This window comes from Staurois parvus, unplaced genomic scaffold (genome assembly GCF_062004578.1).
Source record: "Staurois parvus isolate SC_StPar_1 unplaced genomic scaffold, SC_StPar_1.0 ptg000695l, whole genome shotgun sequence".
In the NCBI taxonomy this organism is placed as follows: Eukaryota; Metazoa; Chordata; class Amphibia; order Anura; family Ranidae; genus Staurois; species Staurois parvus.
The window spans coordinates 1,282,513-1,299,552 of record NW_028318491.1 but is presented as its reverse complement, the minus strand read 5'-3'; positions in this window follow the sequence as shown (position 1 = coordinate 1,299,552).

The window sequence follows — 17,040 nt, the reverse complement described above, 5'->3', positions numbered from 1 at the left end:
ACATCTCCTACAACTCTGAGTCCCACTCCACGTATCTTTTTAATATGTCCCCTCTACTCCTCCTTTTCATATTACTTTCCTGTGTTCCCAAAATCTCACTTCTTTACCCCACTGCTCCACCACAGAACTTGTACATCTCACCCGCACTGCTACCATCTCACTACTACTGCTCTCATCACCTACTACTGATACTTCACTCTCCTGCTGACCCGAACAGCAGGACTGGAAGGCATGTGCACTCGTTTACATCCCGCTCCCATGTTACTTTCCTCACCCTTCTTCTTCTCCTAACCTCTGGGGATATCTCTCCAAACCCTGGTCCTCCACTATTTCACCCCCACACCAGGCATCCTCTTTCTTCCGGGAATAGCCGCAATCCCCTCAATTTAATATCAGTCCCCGTGCTCCCAAAAACCACCTTTTTCATGTGCACTCTGGAATGCCTGCTCTGTCTGTAATAAGCTCACCTCTGTCCATGACCTTTTTGTCTCCCGCTCCCTTAACCTACTAGCAATTACAGAAACCTGGCTTCAAGCAGCAGATTCTGCTTCTCCCGCAGCACTTTCCTATGGAGGCCTCATCTGGATCCACTCACTCAGACCCAGTGGCCGGAAAGGTGGTGTAGTTGGTTTGCTTCTATCCCCACTGAGCACCTTTCAAGTCCTCCCTAACCCTTCCTCTCTATCCTTCTCTTCTTTCAAGACTCACTACAACTGGCTGTTTTCTCCTATTTCTCTGAGGATTGCAGTGATCTATCGGCCTCCTGGACCAATGTCCCGCTCTCTTAATGATTTCTGGCCTGGCTACCCTACTTTCTCTCCTCTGAACTACCCACTATCATTCTCGGAGATTTTAACATCCCTAATAATGTCAAAAACACAGCTACATCCCAACTCTTCAGCATAACCTAATCTTTTGCATTAGCACAATGTATACAGTCCTCCGCTCACTCCGATGGGAATACATTAGACCTTTTTTTCTCCCAACTTTGCACTCCCTACAACCTCACAAACACCCCCTTTCCTCTCTCTGATCACAATCTCATCACCTTCACAGTCTCCTCGTCTTCAAACACCTATCCCTCCAAGCAGCAAACAATTACCCGCAGAAACCTTCACAATTTGAACCCTGCTCCTTTCCACTCTGCAACTGACCAACTCTATGACAGAATCTCTCCCCTGTCCTGCCCTGACCTGGCCACTGCTGTCTACAACAGTTCGCTTTCATCCACATTAGACTCATTTGCTCCTCTAACAACACGAAGCATCAGACCCCAACCATTACAACTTTGGCAGACTGACGACACCAGAAATCTTAAACGAGATAGTCGTGCACTGGAGCGATTGTGGCGTAAAACCAAATCCCAGCAAGCATTCAACCTATAGAAATCTGCTTTCTTAATATACAATTCCTCCCTTCATGCTGCCAAACAAGCATACTTTGTCACTCTTATTAATACCTTGTCATCCATTCCTGGTCATCTCTTCTCTATTTTTAACTCTCTACTTTCTCCACCTCCACCCAGTACTTCACTCACAGCTCATGAGATTGCAAATCATTTCAAAAACAAGATTGACGCAATTCGTAGGGGCATCGCCACTGCACAGACATCCATCCCACTTAGCATACCTTATACTAAACCTCCCTCAACACTTTCCTCTTTTGACCTTGCTACTACCGAAGAGGTCACTAAGGTTTTCTCAGAAGCCTGTCTCACTACCTGCCCCCTGTCCCCTCACAACTACTAAGGTCACACTCTTGTTCCATACTATGCTCCCTCACTCACATCTTCAATCTTTCCCTCTCTACTGGTGCCTTCCCCTCCCCTCTAAAGCATGTGCATATCACTCCCATACTTAAAAAGCCCTCCCTGGACCCCACCAACATGAACAACTTAAGATCCATCTCCCTGCTGCTATTTACCTCTAAACTCCTAGAATGCTTAGTCTACAATCACCTGAGCTCCCACCTCACCGACAACAACCTTCTTGACCCTTTACAGTCTGGCTTTCGCTCACTACACTCCACTGAAACTGCCCTACTAAAACTCACTAATGATCTACTAACAGCTAAAACCAATGGCTACTACTCCATACTCTTACTACTTGACCTCTCTGTGGCTTTTGATACGGTTGACCATCCCCTCCTCCTCAAAAAACTCCGCTCTCTTGGCCTCAGAGACTCTGCTCTCTCCTGGTTCTCCTCCTACCTATCGCAGCGCTCCTTCAGCGTTACCTTTAACGCTGCCTCCTCCTCTTCACTCCCTCTTTCTGTAGGGGTCCCTCAAGGTTCTGTCCTTGGACCCTTCTCTTCTCCATCTACACCTCCTCCCTTGGTCACTTGATAAACTCCCATGGCTTTAAGTACCATCTCTACGCTGATGACACACAAATCTATCTTTCTTCATTGGCCTACTGAATCGCAGGCTATCCCCTCTTCAGTCTATCATGAATGCTGCTGCCAGACGTATCCACCTTACTAACCGTTCTGTATCTGCCACCCCTCTCTGCCAATCCCTCCACTGGCTTCCCATTGCCCAACGGATAAAATTCAAAACATTACCAATAACGTATAAAGCCATTTATAACTCTGCCCCAAATTACATCAACGATCTTGTCTCTAAATATCACCCTAACCGTACTCTCCATTCCCCGCAAGACCTCCTGCTCTCTAGCTCTCTTGTCTCCTCCTCCCATGCTTGTCTCCAGGACTTTTCCAGAGCTTCCCCCATCCTCTGGAACTCTTTATCCCAATTTATCAGACTATCACCTACTCTGCTCACTTTTAGGCGATCTCTGAAAACCTATCTCTTCAGGGAAGCCTATCCTGCCCTCAGCTAATAATGGAATCGTCTACTCTTCCAACCAGTCCATCCCCCACAGTTACTACCTTTTGTGCCACTAGCCCCTCCCTCCTAGATTGTAAGCTTCAAGGAGCAGGGCCCTCCTTTCCCTCTTGTATTGAACTGTATTGTTGCTGTATTGTCTCCCGTTATGTTGTAAAGCGCTGAGCAAACTGTTGGCGCTATATAAATCCTGTATAATAATAATAACCCGTGTCTTCATTCTGACAATAATATTGGTCAGTCTTTAGTGTAGGTGGTGAAGATAAGATCTGGAGATAAAACTGATAAATCCTTTCTTTGAAGAAGATTCGAAATAGAGGAAAAGGGTTTTGACCAAAATGCATTCAAATGCAAATACCTCTGGTAATAAGCAATTTAAAGAAATTGTACATATGTGTCTTCCACATTCAAGGCTTGAATGGAAATTGAATCACCAGCCCTGATGACAACCCTGCATAGCAACCTCTTTTATAATATGCATGGTGTATTAGTAAATCTTTGCCTCTTAAGTTAATTCATTGAGTAATCAATACATATCAGCAATAGATTTTTCTATTCTTACAAATGTTTCAAAACCTGAAAATGCAGTTTTATGCTTTGCAGCTTTTCACTGTTATACCAGTTTAAGAAATGTAAATGTTAATAGAGAAGGACAGTCAAAATGTGGCTCTTGTATGAGAAAACCACTGACACTGCAGTACAATACTTCACATACTCAGCACTGCATTAAGGTTAAGAGTCAGTTGTATTTGTAATAATACATCTTCTATCACACATGGACTAATATAAGTGCCTCTTCAACTCTCTTCTAATCTTCTAAATGCAGCACTTTAGCAATTTTTTTACAGAGTGTACAGCAAGAAAGTGAAAAATAACATGCTAGAAATATGGCATATTTTGATAAACCTGAATCCTATAATAATATAAAAATATAAAAAAAGAAAATGTATATGGTTAAGTATTTACTAAAAATGGATGTACTTATTTTTGGATGCAATGGAAGAATCAGGGCTTAACTTGGTAGCAGCATTTATAATCCCATATTCAGAAGAAAAAAGGGTACTCTGAGCCAATTAAGCTTTGTTGAAAGCAGAAGAGAGGAAAGAGATGACCTCATCACTCTGCCGCTGCCCTTTCATTGTCCATTTACAAGCTAGGGACAGGGAAGAAAATGTTATATTGCGTAACCACAGTAGTAAAAAGTTAGGTAACTTTCCTGTATTTGTTGCAAATCACAGGACTGGGTGGACAGAAATTCGAATCTTATGGCAGGTAAAACATCTTCTATATGTATGGCAAAAGTTATATAGATATTTGACTGGAGTTCAGCTTTGATATCTAAATAATCCTGTACCATTTTTTGGAATTTTATTTCCTAAAGAGGATACATTTAAAAGCTGAAAGAAACTTTAAATGAAGGACCTTTCTTGAACAAACAAATGTATAACAGAAGGATACGCCTACACATAAATGAACAATTTAATACAATAAACATTTTCCTTAGCCCTGGTTTCCTGCTGCCGTAGCTGGCTACACAGTGTAATTTGGTCAGCACTTGCAGAGGATAGCATGAGTAGTTACTGCAGTTGACAATTCTTTAACTAGCTGCAAAACATTACAGAAATGTAGTTTTTACTGACTGAGCTAAAAATTGCAGGAATTGCTGCAACAAAAAACTGGCTGCAGTTCAATTCTTCGTACCAACAAAACTGCTCAGAACTAGAGATGAGCGAAGTATTCAAAAATTTGATTCGGCTGATTCGGCAAATTCGAGGAATAAATTCGATTCGAGGCGAATATATTCGCTGCGAATTTAACTTATAAAAGGGTGTTTCTAGGCTTCAGAGAGCCTTTATATTAGTGCAGAACACTGTACCTTTAATTTAAATGCCCTTGGAGTCTGCTGGGGAAGAGAAATAATACTGTCAGTCAGTATGACATGCAGATGAGTGCCGTCGATCTTAGAATCACCGCACACTTCACTCATTTGGGCAGTCACGGGGCCAAAACCAGAGTGTGGAGCCACAGTGTGGCGGTGGAGTCAGCAGCAATGGGAGGCCATACAGCACCCTATGACAAAAATGGAACCCACCGGCAGTGTGAGGAGACCTGGAAGTGGCACATGGCAGAGTGTGGCGATGGAGACAGCAGCAATGGGAGGCCGTACAGGGACCCATTAGACACTCTGGACCTGGCAGCAGCATGAGGAGGCGGTACAGGGGCCCATGGCAGATTACAGGCCTGGCAGCAGCAATGGGAGGCCCGTAATCTGCCAGCACCCTATGACAAAATGGAACACACCAGCAGTGTGAGGAGACCTGAAAGTGGCACATGTTTGGGGCATGATTCATGGCGGATTTAGTCAGTTGTGTCAGGAACTGGTGGTTTGAAATCCAGACTAATCCACGCCTGATTCATTTTCACAAACGTGAGTCTCTCCACACTTTGGGTGGACAGTCGTGTCCTCCGCGGAGTTACAATACCTCCTGCCACACTAAACATGCGCTCCGATGCCACGCTACTGGCCGGGCATGACAGCCTTTCAAGGGCAAATTCAGCTTGTTGGGGCCAAAGGTCAAGTTTCGTTGCCCAGTAGTCAAGGGGATTGTCTACCTCGGTTGGCAGGGTGCTGTCCAAGTAGGCCCAAGCCTGTTGTTTGAGGTCCTGCTCCAGGTCCACCTGATGCTGCTGCTGCTGCGGCTGGTTAGTAGTTTCCTCACTGCGCTGGTGAAGAAAGCTACTCATCATCGACTGCAGACTGAGGCAGCCGCTGCTGGTGGAGCTGCCACTGCTCCGACCACCCCACCCCTCCCCTGCTGCCATGGCAGCGGAACGCGAGCGCACAGGGCCCACAGTGTCTGAGGATGGACGTTGGCGCAGAAAGGCAGAGACCAACTGACTACATAGGTGGTTTTTATAGTACTTTATTTTGGCCTCCCTCTCAGCAGGTGTGAAAAAGGCCACCATTTTTGAACGGTAGCGAGGGTCCAACAAGGTGGACAGCCAAAAGTCATCCCTCTGTCTTATGGTTATTATTCGGCTGTCGCTACGCAAGCAACCAAGCATGCTATGGGCCATTTGTGCCAAGGAATGGGAGGGACTCCCTGCCTCCATCTCCACAGCATACTGCCACGGTGCATCTGGGTCCTCTGTCTCCTCCTCCTCCTCCTCCTCCTCTACCAGATGCTCCTGCTCCTCCACTCCTGTCCGCTGAGTGGAAAAACCACCCATTTCACTCAATAATTCCTGAGCACCAATGTCCTCCTCTACCTCCTCCTCTTCTTCCTGTCCTGCCTCCACAGGGGTCATGTGGCATTAAGATCTGTGCGCCACGTCTACCGCACCCTGACCAGCCATTGTTAACAGCATTTGTTCCAGGACGTGCAACAGAGGAATGACGTCGTTCATCCCATAGTCCTGCCGACTCACGAATAGCGTGGCCTCCTCAAAGGGCCTGAGCAAGCGGCAGGTGTCACGCATGAGCTGCCAATGGCTGACATCTAAGTTACACAGGGGAGTACCTTTATCCGATTGTAACATCAGGAAATCGGTGATGGCCTGTCGCTGTTCGTAAAGGTGGTCTAACATATGTAGGGTTGAATTCCACCTTGTTGCAACGTCACAGCATGAGGAGTCGGTACAGGGGCCCATGGCAGATTACGGGCCTGGCAGCAGCAATGGGAGGCCCGTAATCTGCCAGCACCCTATGAAAAAATGGAACACACCAGCAGTGTGAGGAGACCTGAAAGTGGCACATGGCAGAGTGTGGCGATGGAGACAGCAGCAATGGGAGGCCGTACAGGGACCCATGAGAGACTCTGGACCTGGCAGCAGCATGAGGAGGCGGTACGGGGGCCCATGGCAGATTACGGGCCTGGCAGCAGCAATGGGAGGCCCGTAATCTGCCAGCACCCTATTACAAAATGGAACACACCAGCAGTGTGAGGAGACCTGAAAGTGGCACATGGCAGAGTGTGGCGATGGAGACAGCAGCAATGGGAGGCCGTACAGGGACCCATGAGACACTGTGGACCTGGCAGCAGCATGAGGAGGCGGTACGGGGCCCATGGCAGATTACGGGCCTGGCAGCAGCAATGGGAGGCCCGTAATCTGCCAGCACCCTATGACAAAATGGAACACACCAGAAGTGTGAGGAGACCTGAAAGTGGCACATGGCAGAGTGTGGCGATGGAGACAGCAGCAATGGGAGGCCGTACAGTGACCCATGAGACACTCTGGACCTGGCAGCAGCATGAGGAGGCGGTACGGGGGCCCATGGCAGATTACGGGCCTGGCAGCAGCAATGGGAGGCCCGTAATCTGCCAGCACCCTATGACAAAATGGAACCCACCAGCAGTGTGAGGAGACCTGAAAGTGGCACATGGCAGAGTGTGGCGATGGAGACAGCAGCAATGGGAGGCCGTACAGGGACCCATGAGACACTGTGGACCTGGCAGCAGCATAAGGAGGCGGTACGGGGGCCCATGGCAGATTACAGGCCTGGCAGCAGCAATGGGAGGCCCGTAATCTGCCAACACCCTATGACAAAATGGAACCCACCAGCAGTGTGAGGAGACCTGAAAGTGACACATGGCAGAGTGTGGCGATGGAGACAGCAGCAATGGGAGGCCGTACAGGGACCCATGAGACACTGTGGACCTGGCAGCAGCATGAGGAGGCGGTACGGGGGCCCATGGCAGATTACGGGCCTGGCAGCAGCAATGGGAGGCCCGTAATCTGCCAGCACCCTATGACAAAATGGAACCCACCAGCAGTGTGAGGAGACCTGAAAGTGGCACATGGCAGAGTGTGGCGATGGAGACAGCAGCAATGGGAGGCCGTACAGGGACCCATGAGACACTGTGGACCTGGCAGCAGCATAAGGAGGCGGTACGGGGGCCCATGGCAGATTACAGGCCTGGCAGCAGCAATGGGAGGCCCGTAATCTGCCAACACCCTATGACAAAATGGAACCCACCAGCAGTGTGAGGAGACCTGAAAGTGACACATGGCAGAGTGTGGCGATGGAGACAGCAGCAATGGGAGGCCGTACAGGGACCCATGAGACACTGTGGACCTGGCAGCAGCATGAGGAGGCGGTACGGGGGCCCATGGCAGATTACGGGCCTGGCAGCAGCAATGGGAGGCCCGTAATCTGCCAGCACCCTATGACAAAATGGAACACACCAGCAGTGTGAGGAGACCTGAAAGTGGCACATAGCAGAGTGTGGCGATGGAGACAGCAGCAATGGGAGGCCGTACAGGGACCCATGAGACACTCTGGACCTGGCAGCAGCATGAGGAGGCGGTACGGGGGCCCATGGCAGATTACAGGCCTGGCAGCAGCAATGGGAGGCCCGTAATCTGCCAGCACCCTATGACAAAATGGAACACACCAGCAGTGTGAGGAGACCTGAAAGTGGCACATGGCAGAGTGTGGCGATGGAGACAGCAGCAATGGGAGGCCGTACAGGGACCCATGAGACACTGTGGACCTGGCAGCAGCATGAGGAGGCGGTACGGGGGCCCATGGCAGATTACGGGCCTGGCAGCAGCAATGGGAGGCCCGTAATCTGCCAGCACCCTATGACAAAATGGAACACACCAGCAGTGTGAGGAGACCTGAAAGTGGCACATAGCAGAGTGTGGCGATGGAGACAGCAGCAATGGGAGGCCGTACAGGGACCCATGAGACACTGTGGACCTGGCAGCAGCATGAGGAGGCGGTACGGGGGCCCATGGCAGATTACAGACCTGGCAGCAGCAATGGGAGGCCCGTAATTTGCCAGCACCCTATGACAAAATGGAACACACCAGCAGTGTGAGGAGACCTGAAAGTGGCACATGGCAGAGTGTGGCGATGGAGACAGCAGCAATGGGAGGCCGTACAGGGACCCATGAGACACTCTGGACCTGGCAGCAGCATGAGGAGGCGGTACGGGGGCCCATGGCAGATTACGGGCCTGGCAGCAGCAATGGGAGGCCCGTAATCTGCCAGCACCCTATGACAAAATGGAACACACCAGCAGTGTGAGGAGACCTGAAAGTGGCACATGGCAGAGTGTGGCTATGGAGACAGCAGCAATGGGAGGCCGTACAGGGACTCATGAGACACTGTGGACCTGGCAGCAGCATGAGGAGGCGGTACGGGGGCCCATGGCAGATTACGGGCCTGGCAGCAGCAATGGGAGGCCCGTAATCTGCCAGCACCCTATGACAAAATGGAATACACCAGCAGTGTGAGGAGACCTGAAAGTGGCACATGGCAGAGTGTGGCGATGGAGACAGCAGCAATGGGAGGCCGTACAGGGACCCATGAGACACTCTGGACCTGGCAGCAGCATAAGGAGGCGGTACGGGGGCCCATGGAAGATTACGGGCCTGGCAGCAGCAGTGGGAGGCCCGTAATCTGCCAGCACCCTATGACAAAATGGAACACACCAGCAGCGTGAGGAGACCTGAAAGTGGCACATGGCAGAGTGTGGCGATGGAGACAGCAGCAATGGGAGGCCGTACAGGGACCCATGAGACACTGTGGACCTGGCAGCAGCATGAGGAGGCGGTACGGGGGCCCATGGCAGATTACAGGCCTGGCAGCAGCAATGGGAGGCCTGTAATCTGCCAGCACCCTATGACAAAATGGAACACACCAGCAGTGTGAGGAGACCTGAAAGTGGCACATGGCAGAGTGTGGCGATGGAGACAGCAGCAATGGGAGGCCGTACAGGGACCCATGAGACACTGTGGACCTGGCAGCAGCATGAGGAGGCGGTACGGGGGCCCATGGCAGATTACAGGCCTGGCAGCAGCAATGGGAGGCCTGTAATCTGCCAGCACCCTATGACAAAATGGAACACACCAGCAGTGTGAGGAGACCTGAAAGTGGCACATGGCAGAGTGTGGCGATGGAGACAGCAGCAATGGGAGGCCGTACAGGGACCCATGAGACACTGTGGACCTGGCAGCAGCATGAGGAGGCGGTACGGGGGCCCATGGCAGATTACGGGCCTGGCAGCAGCAATGGGAGGCCCGTAATCTGCCAGCACCCTATGACAAAATGGAACACACCAGCAGTGTGAGGAGACCTGAAAGTGGCACATGGCAGAGTGTGGCGATGGAGACAGCAGCAATGGGAGGCCGTACAGGGACCCATGAGACACTGTGGAGCTGGCAGCAGCATGAGGAGGCGGTACGGGGGCCCATGGCAGATTATGGGCCTGGCAGCAGCAATGGGAAGCCCGTAATCTGCCAGCACCCTATGACAAAATGGAACACACCAGCAGTGTGAGGAGACCTGAAAGTGGCACATGGCAGAGTGTGGCGATGGAGACAGCAGCAATGGGAGGCCGTACAGGGACCCATGAGACACTGTGGACCTGGCAGCAGCATGAGGAGGCGGTACAGGGGCCCATGGCAGATTACAGGCCTGGCAGCAGCAATGGGAGGCCCGTTATCTGCCAGCACCCTATGACAAAATGGAACACACCAGCAGTGTGAGGAGACCTGAAAGTTGCACATGGCAGAGTGTGGCGATGGAGACAGCAGCAATGGGAGGCCGTACAGGGACCCATGAGACACTCTGGACCTGGCAGCAGCATGAGGAGGCGGTACGGGGGCCCATGGCAGATTACAGGCCTGGCAGCAGCAAATGGGAGGCCCGTAATCTGCCAGCACCCTATGACAAAATGGAACACACCAGCAGTGTGAGGAGACCTGAAAGTTGCACATGGCAGAGTGTGGCGATGGAGACAGCAGCAATGGGAGGCCGTACAGGGACCCATGAGACACTCTGGACCTGGCAGCAGCATGAGGAGGCGGTACGGGGGCCCATGGCAGATTACAGGCCTGGCAGCAGCAATGGGAGGCCCGTAATCTGCCAGCACCCTAAGACAAAATGGAACACACCAGCAGTGTGAGGAGACCTGAAAGTGGCACATGGCAGAGTGTGGCGATGGAGACAGCAGCAATGGGAGGCCGTACAGGGACCCATGAGACACTCTGGACCTGGCAGCAGCATGAGGAGGCGGTTCGGGGGCCCATGGCAGATTACGGGCCTGGCAGCAGCAATGGGAGGCCCGTAATCTGCCAGCACCCTATGACAAAATGGAACACACCAGCAGTGTGAGGAGACCTGAAAGTGGCACATGGCAGAGTGTGGCGATGGAGACAGCAGCAATGGGAGGCCGTACAGGGACCCATGAGACACTGTGGACCTGGCAGCAGCATGAGGAGGCGGTACGGGGGCCCATGGCAGATTACAGGCCTGGTAGCAGCAATGGGAGGCCCGTAATCTGCCAGCACCCTATGACAAAATGGAACCCACCAGCAGTGTGAGGAGACCTGAAAGTGGCACATGTTTGGGGCATGATTCATGGCGGATTTAGTCAGTTGTGTCAGGAACTGGTGGTTTGAAATCCAGACTAATCCACGCCTGATTCATTTTCACAAACGTGAGTCTCTCCACACTTTGGGTGGACAGTCGTGTCCTCCGCGGAGTTACAATACCTCCTGCCGCACTAAACATGCGCTCCGATGCCATGCTACTGGCCGGGCATGACAGCCTTTGAAGGGCAAATTCAGCTTGTTGGGGCCAAAGGTCAAGTTTCGTTGCCCAGTAGTCAAGGGGATTGTCTACCTCGGTTGGCAGGGTGCTGTCCAAGTAGGCCCAAGCCTGTTGTTTGAGGTCCTGCTCCAGGTCCACCTGATGCTGCTGCTGCTGCGGCTGGTTAGTAGTTTCCTCACTGCGCTGGTGAAGAAAGCTACTCATCATCGACTGCAGACTGTGGCAGCCGCTGCTGGTGGAGCTGCCACTGCTCCTACCACCCCACCCCTCCCCTGCTGCCATGGCAGCGGAACGCGAGCGCACAGGGCCCACAGTGTCTGAGGATGGACGTTGGCGCAGAAAGGCAGAGACCAACTGACTACATAGGTGGTTTTTATAGTACTTTATTTTGGCCTCCCTCTCAGCAGGTGTGAAAAAGGCCACCATTTTTGAACGGTAGCGAGGGTCCAACAAGGTGGACAGCCAAAAGTCATCCCTCTGTCTGATGGTTATTATTCGGCTGTCGCTACGCAAGCAACCGAGCATGCTATGGGCCATTTGTGCCAAGGAATGCGAGGGACTCCCTGCCTCCATCTCCACAGCATACTGCCACGGTGCGTCTGGGTCATCTGTCTCCTCCTCCTCCTCTACCAGATGCTCCTGCTCCTCCACTCCTGTCCGCTGAGTGGAAAAACCACCCATTTCACTCAATAATTCCTGAGCACCAATGTCCTCCTCTACCTCCTCCTCTTCTTCCTGTCCTGCCCCCACAGGGGTCATGTGGCGTTGAGATCTGTGCGCCACGTCTACCGCACCCTGACCAGCCATTGTTAACAGCATTTGTTCCAGGACGTGCAACAGAGGAATGACGTCGTTCATCCCATAGTCCTGCCGACTCACGAATAGCGTGGCCTCCTCAAAGGGCCTGAGCAAGCGGCAGGTGTCACGCATGAGCTGCCAATGGCTGACATCGAAGTTACACAGGGGAGTACCTTTATCCGCTTGTAACATCAGGAAATCGGTGATGGCCTTTCGCTGTTCGTAAAGGCGGTCTAACATGTGTAGGGTTGAATTCCACCTTGTTGCAAAGTCGCAGATCAGGAATTCCGTTCTGCTGCTGCAGCTCAAGGAGGGTGTGCTTTGTGGTGTAGGAATGGCTGAAATGCATGCAAAGTTTACGTGACATTTTAAGGATGTCTTGCAGTGGGATGGTGGATTTTAGGAACCACTTGACGACCAGATTGAACACGTGAGCCATGCATGGTGCATGGCACAACCTTCCTTGACACAGAGCAGACACCATGTTCTTTCCGTTGTCGGTCAACATGGTTCCGATTTTCAGTTTGCGCGGAGACAGCCATCTGTCGATTTCTCTGTTCATTACACTCAGAAGTTCCTCCCCTGTGTGACTACGTTCACCAAGGCATACCAGGTGCAGCACAGCGTGACACCGTTGCGCCCTGCACATGTGATATGCCGGTCGGGTAATGGGACTTGGCACGGGGTGGCGGCTGAGGACACGGCGGAAGAAGAGGTGGTAGAGGCGGACATCTTTGCCGGACCAAGGCAAACGTGGAGGCAAAAGCGGCGTGACCTGTCCAAGTTGCTGCTGCAGCTGTGCCGGCACCACGTTCACCCAGTGGGCCGTAAATGACATGTACTGTCCCTGACCGTAGTTACAGCTCCACACGTCGGCGCTGCCGTGCACTTTGGCAGAGACCGACATGCTCAAAGACTGGCCCACCATCTCTTCTACATGTGAATGCAGGGCTGGCACTGCCTTTTTGGCGAAGAAATGACGGCTTGGCACTCTCCACCGCGGCGCGGCACAAGCCATCATTTCTCGGAAAGGTGCTGAGTCCACCACTTGGAAAGGGAGGGACTGCAGCACCAGCAACTTGGACAGGAGGACGTTCAGCTTCTGCACCGTCGGGTGCGTGCTCTCAAACTGTTGTCTCTTGGAAACGGATTCCAAGAAAGACTGCTGACGGAATCCGTGAAGAGGAGTAGCAGGAGAAGGAGCATCTGAACGAGCGGAAGATGCCAACGAGCGACAACTCCCCTCAGCAGAGGTGTTGGAGCCTTGACTGGCTGATAGAGGGCGATTGACGTCGGGTGACGGAGCAAGTAACGGAGCGGGTGATGGAGCGGGGGCTGGGGCAGGCAGAACCGCCGTATCTTTATCACGGTTTTCCCAGGCCACCAAATGGCGACGCTGCATATGCTGCCGCAACGCTGTAGTCCCAACATGGGCCCCCTGGCCACGCTTGACTTTCTGGCCACATAGTCGACATACGGCTACGTTTACTTCCTCGGGCGGCTTGACGAAAAATTGCCACACCGTCGAGTAGGAAACTTTGCCCCCACTACTCCTCACTGGCTGACTGCTACTTCCTCCGTGCACACCGGCACCACTACTGGCCGTGGTGGTAGGCTGCAGTGGAGCTGGTGCTCTACTCCGTGGCCGTTTGCCTCCACTGACACTGCTGCGACCCTGCTGCCTCCTGGGCAACCCACCGACTGTTTTGCTCGCTGCCAAGCTGGCACCCTCTTCTCCTGATGATGCGGAAGCAATAGCCTGATGACGACGAGGCTGCCAAGTGCGATCAGCCTCATCATCATCAATTAGGGTCTCCGCCTCACTACTAGCCCCCTCGGCTGCGTGTGGGTCAGGAGACAGACCTGTCTCTAGACCAGCTACCGAGCCACTCTCCTCGCCAGTACTTCTTCGCCTGGCTGCTGAAGAGGCGGATGTCTCCCCCCGTTCCTGACCGCCCTCTGTTAGCTCTTCCTCACTGTACAGTGGAGCTGAGCCCACAGCATGCGATACTTCGCTTGGTGAGGGAACACCAAAGGACAGGGGCAGGTAAAGGACACGTGATTTCAGTGGGCTTGCTCCCGGGCCATGCCAACTAACGGTTGTGTCTGACGTACCCACCGACCGTTGGCTGTAGGTGTCAGAGGTGACCTGGGAAGAGGAAGACGACCGAGCCAACCAATCGATGACGGCAGGGTTGTCGGTGGAGACACGACCGCTGGATGACACCGGGAGCACTGGCCTCTGTCTGCGACTAGTGCTGCCTCGACCCCTTCCTCTGCTGCCACGTCTGCTCGCTCCTAAAACATTGCCTCCTCTGCCACTCCTCTGCATGTTGTCTGACATACTCTTTAATTCAAAGATTCTGTGTCCCTGAGTAACAATTCTGTGTCCCTCAGTAACAATTCTGTGTCCCTCAGTAACAATTCTGTGTCTGTCCCTGAGTAACAATTCTGTGTCTGTCCCTGAGTAACAATTCTGTGTCTGTCCCTGAGTAACAATTCTGTGTCCCTCAGTAACAATTCTGTGTCCCTCAGTAACAATTCTGTGTCTGTCCCTGAGTAACAATTCTGTGTCCCTGAGTAACAATTCTGTGTCCCTCAGTAACAATTCTGTGTCCCTCAGTAACATTTCTGTGTCCCTGAGTAACGATTCTGTGTCCCTCAGTAACAATTCTGTGTCCCTCAGTAACAATTCTGTGTCTGTCCCTGAGTAACAACTCTGTGTACCTCAGTAACAATTCTGTGTCCCTCAGTAACAATTCTGTGTCCCTCAGTAACAATTCTGTGTCCCTCAGTAACAATTCTGTGTCTGTCCCTGAGTAACAATTCTGTGTCCCTGAGTAACAATTCTGTGTCCCTCAGTAACAATTCTGTGTCCCTCAGTAACAATTCTGTGTCCATCAGTAACAATTCTGTGTCTGTCCCTGAGTAACAATTCTGTGTCTGTCCCTGAGTAACAATTCTGTGTCTGTCCCTGAGTAACAATTCTGTGTTCCTCAGTAACAATTCTGTGTCCCTCAGTAACAATTCTGTGTCTGTCCCTGAGTAACAATTCTGTGTCTGTCCCTGAGTAACAATTCTGTGTCTGTCCCTGAGTAACAATTCTGTGTCTGTCCCTGAGTAACAATTCTGTGCCCTCAGTAACAATTCTGTGTCCCTCAGTAGCAATTATGTGTCTGTCCCTCAGTAACAATTCTGTGTCTGTCCCTGAGTAACAATTCTGTCTGTCCCTGAGTAACAATTCTGTGTCTGTCCCTGAGTAACAATTCTGTGTCTGTCCCTGAGTAACAATTCTGTGTCCCTCAGTAACAATTCTGTGTCCCTCAGTAACAATTCTGTGTCCCTCAGTAACAATTCTGTGTCTGTCCCTGAGTAACAATTCTGTGTCTGTCCCTGAGTAACAATTCTGTGTCCCTAAGTAACGGTTCTGTGTCCCTAAGTAACGGTTCTGTGTCCCTAAGTAACGATTGTGTGTCCCTAAGTAACGGTTCTGTGTCCCTAAGTAACGATTGTGTGTCCCTAACTAACGGTTCTGTGTCCCTAAGTAACGGTTCTGTGTCCCTTAGTAACGGTTCTGTGTCCCTAAGTAACGATTCTGTGTCCCTAAGTAACGATTCTGTGTCCCTAATACAGAGAGATCTGTCTCTCTTGAATGACCAGAGGCAAATGGAGAATTGTAAGATGGCCGCAATTTATAGCTCCACCATTACACAGTGCTGGCTGGCTGGCTGCTGATTGGCTAATGCGATCACATGTCATGAATGAATGCATTATGGGTCAGCGCGCCTTGTCTGCGCGCCTTCCCAGAGATCCCTGCTCCGTCGCCGCACATGTCGCCGCCATTTTTGGAAAAATTTCGATTCGCGCATCCGAAGTCTGCTAATTTTCCTAATATTCGATTCCTAATCGAAATTTTCCTAATATTCGAAACGAATTCCACTTCGCCTAGTTCGATTCGCTCATCTCTACTCAGAACCATGACTGTAGCTGCTACAAAATCTCTCTTGTGTTATGCATTTAAATCATAAAGAAAAGGACTTATCTGAAGTTGGTCTGAATGCTCATATTGGTGTTATCAGAAGCAAAAATGTGTTTTCTTTTTACCTTAATACATCTTTGTACTTTTTTGTAAGAAAAGTATAGGTATTTGGAAAGAAAAAAGATATGAACTTAGAAAACCCTACAAGTGATACCATCAAATTAGCAATGCAATTTGTTTGCTGAGATTCTGTAATTTGAAAAAGGTGATTGCTAAGCTTTTGTGCTTACGTTTTAGCCATTTCTTTTAAAATATTGCAACATACCTTTTCTCAGGTATAATAAATTACTTTGCTGAATATTCTTTTTGACATTTTTCTTCATGCTAGCAATGAAAAATAGGATTTCTAAATTTAGATTTGCTCTGTTCATTGCACATGTTACAGTGTGTGCTTTGGAACTATATTTAGTACTGCTGACAGCATTGCAGTGACTCTTGCGGACATCTGCTACCAAATTAAAGAAGTTCATTCATTTCTGTATTTGTCATATATGTATTTTTCTGCTTTATTTGTTGTGTATTTTAAGGTCATAAATTAGTATCAAAATAATGAACACAAATGAAGCCCTAGGGAAAAATGCTCATAGAACAGGTTATTTGCAACTATGAAGTCTAAATGAAACTTGTTATACTTAAATTGTAATTCAAACTATTGCATACATAGCCACAGCTGTGTAAAACTCAATGTTCCTGTTTATTTCAAGAGCAAAACTAATGGGGTTCCATACATCAGGGAAAAAATACAAATCACAGGGTACTATAATGAAAGCCCTTATCTACCTTTCTCTGTTGCAA